The sequence below is a fragment of the Pterocles gutturalis genome, unplaced genomic scaffold, assembly GCF_000699245.1.
Source record: "Pterocles gutturalis isolate BGI_N339 unplaced genomic scaffold, ASM69924v1 scaffold4580, whole genome shotgun sequence".
Lineage (NCBI taxonomy): Eukaryota > Metazoa > Chordata > Aves > Pterocliformes > Pteroclidae > Pterocles > Pterocles gutturalis.
Genome location: NW_010138006.1, coordinates 72342 through 75272, shown reverse-complemented (window position 1 = coordinate 75272; position 2931 = coordinate 72342).

The window sequence follows — 2931 nt, the reverse complement described above, 5'->3', positions numbered from 1 at the left end:
GGAAAGAGGAGTGGGAAGGAAGGACAGGCCAGCAGTCCCCTGCCGGCTCTGCGCCCTGGCCTCCACGCAGGGTAGGGCGAGCAGGCCTTGTCCCAAGCATCACCGTGAAGGTGGGCCTCCAAGGGCATGTCCAACCGGGAGAGACAAGGCAGAGAGGGAAATAAGTTTGCTTTGGTGGGGGGGGGGGTTCCCACTGGGAAGAGATCAGCAGCGGCAGGTAGCAGGAGTCTGTAGCCAGAGAGGCCGAGAAAGAAGTGCTGGTGTGGTGGGCCGGAGGAAGGCAGGGAGCCGCTGGCTGTTGGCGTGAACATGCTGAGGTGTAACACCTATTTAGTGCTGGAGCAAGTCCAAGTTTGTTATTAATTGCTTTGTGAGGGTGAATCAGAAGGATGAAAAAGGCAGCTGTTTGCTGCTGGGATATTGTAGCAATGCTTTTGAAAATGCGCTTTGATACCATGCTATGTAACTGTTTTGTAGTTGGTGGTATAAATATGTTCAGTGAAAGGTGCGGCACATGGAAATTTTTTAATAGTAGTTATTTGAAAAAACTGCAGTCTCTTCCCTAACTCAGAGGGTGATGTGCTGAGTGCCTAGGTGGGGGTGCTGCACACATCCACCTGTGTGTGAGCAAGGGGTGAGGAGGCCCAGGGAGTGCAGGAGTAAGAGGCCAGGGCTCAGCTTATGCTCTGGGCTTGGGAGGAGAGACTCAGCCCAGCCAGGTGATTTTGGGTGGCAGGAGAGTACCTCAAGGGGCCAGTATCATTTTGAGAGATCTCCAACCCTGATGCTTCTGTGACCACCACCGTTTTGCTAAAGCCGTGGTATCTGTCAAGGGCTGTGTATGGGATAGCTCATGGTGCGGGGCCAGAGCTTGTTCCTGGGCACTGATTTCATCAACTACATCCTTCCCAGGAAGCTGTAATCCTGGAGAGGACCCATGAGCCAGCAGCCATGGTCAGACCCAGCCCAGTTGCAGCTGCCTGGAGATACTCCTTTACCTTGTCCCACACACATGCATCGCATGTCTCTGAGGATGGGAAATGGTGCTGCCTGCCATCCACCTGGTACCTCCTCTGGCTGTCTCCACAGGGACATGCACAGGTGTTTTCTGGTGGGGTCCCAGGTTTGGTTTAGCATGCATATGTTGCCTGCCATGTGAGAGAGGGCAAGGGGAAAGCGCTGTGCCCCACTGCTGCAGCAGAAGGTGCCGGTTCTGGTTCTCACTTCGTGGGGAGTTATTTCCATCGTCTGCCACAGGAGACTATTTTTATCTGTGGTAAACGGCCTTAATTCCAGGGCTGTGTGATCTTTGGTACAACCTGAGTGAAGGCCAACGGGCAGGCGCCCACAATCCAGAGACCACGATCTTGATCTTGATTCAAATGCCCATGGGAACTCAGTTTACAAAGCATGTTTGATGTGCTTTTAGTAACTCCTGGTGCTGAGGAGAGATTTTATTAAATCTGAGCATGTTTAGTCCTTCTGGCTGCTGAATACCCTGTGCTCAAATATTTTGCTTTGCTCCTGTCCAGTAAGAAGTGATGAAACCTGGATGTGTGAAGCAAGGCTGCCAGCTTCTTGCCAAATGGGGTGATAAAAAGCAGTTCTCAGAAGTAATGCCACACATTTAGTGTTAGCAAGAAATTGTGCATAGAATTGCCTGGTTGGATACATATATTTCCAGCCAGAAGAGCTCTGCCTATAGAAAAGAGTGCAACATCAGGTATTTAAACCATAGTTTTAATAAGGACAAGCAGTTGTGTTTTAAACTCAGTGTATCTGAGGTTTGGTCAATGCATTTCTACTGAAAATCAAAATTTCATGTGGAAAATAATGATAAGAACAAAACTAATGGTAGTATTGTTCAATTTTTCATTTGAAAATGTGGACAGGAATATGCTTTGAACTCCTTAAAATTTACCTCAATTTCTGAGCCTTTGGTTTATAGTGGGGTTATATTTATAAGTTTTTTACTATATTTAGTCATTAAATCTCTCTTTGAATGAATTATCACATCCTCAGATTTATTCTGCCTGTCCTCTATACCTTCAGACTCTGTCCCTAGGGTGCATTTCCCAGCAAATTTCAGTGTAAGAATTTTCTTTGCTCTGGTAATCTTGCTGAGAAACTCAAAATTTAGAGCTACAGTCAGGCTTCTCTGTAAGAAGCAATAGTTCCTAGGACTTGGTCTGACTTTTTGGACATTGCTTTGGTTCTTGTGGCGAACAAGCTTTTGCCATGACCTTTTCCTTTGAGGCATGCAGGTAGAACAGAGGCAGCAAGGGACATTACAGACACAGAACAGTGCTCAGGAGATGCTGCCTCTCGTCAGCTAGAGTGTTTGATGACCATGCTTCACGAATGAAAAGTCGGAAAATAGCATTTATGCTTTCTTAGTTCAAAAGATGTTCCGGTGTTAAGAATTTTCAATGCTGACTCAAAGGCGCATTTAAAAAAAAAAAGAGTTTCCCTGTGAAAAAGGCCTCATATAACCTTGTCAGAGGAGGATGGCAGGCTGAAGTCTCTGGTGCACAGTTTTGCTTGTACACTTTCTGCAGAAATGTAATGCTCTCTGACCTCGACGGTTGTCAGGGTCTTGCAATGATACCGATGTCTTTTCAAAACAGCAGAGTTTTATACCACAAAGGATCCTTGTGATTGTACTGAGGTGACACAGGCCAGAAGGTAGCCCAGATAGATGAAGACTATGCAAACACTAGACTTTTGATTTTAAGTAGTTCGGACCCATGACATTTTGTTGAGGTTGTGTAAGTTTTCCCTTTTGTTTCCCTTTTCCCAATAAGGGAAAGTTGGAAACCAGGCTCCAGATGTAGTCACTTTATTTTCATCAGCCCAGCTAAAGCAAACACAGTTAGAAACATGCAGTCTAAATTGAAGGCCATGGGCAGTTCTTTTTTGCTACATGGGCAG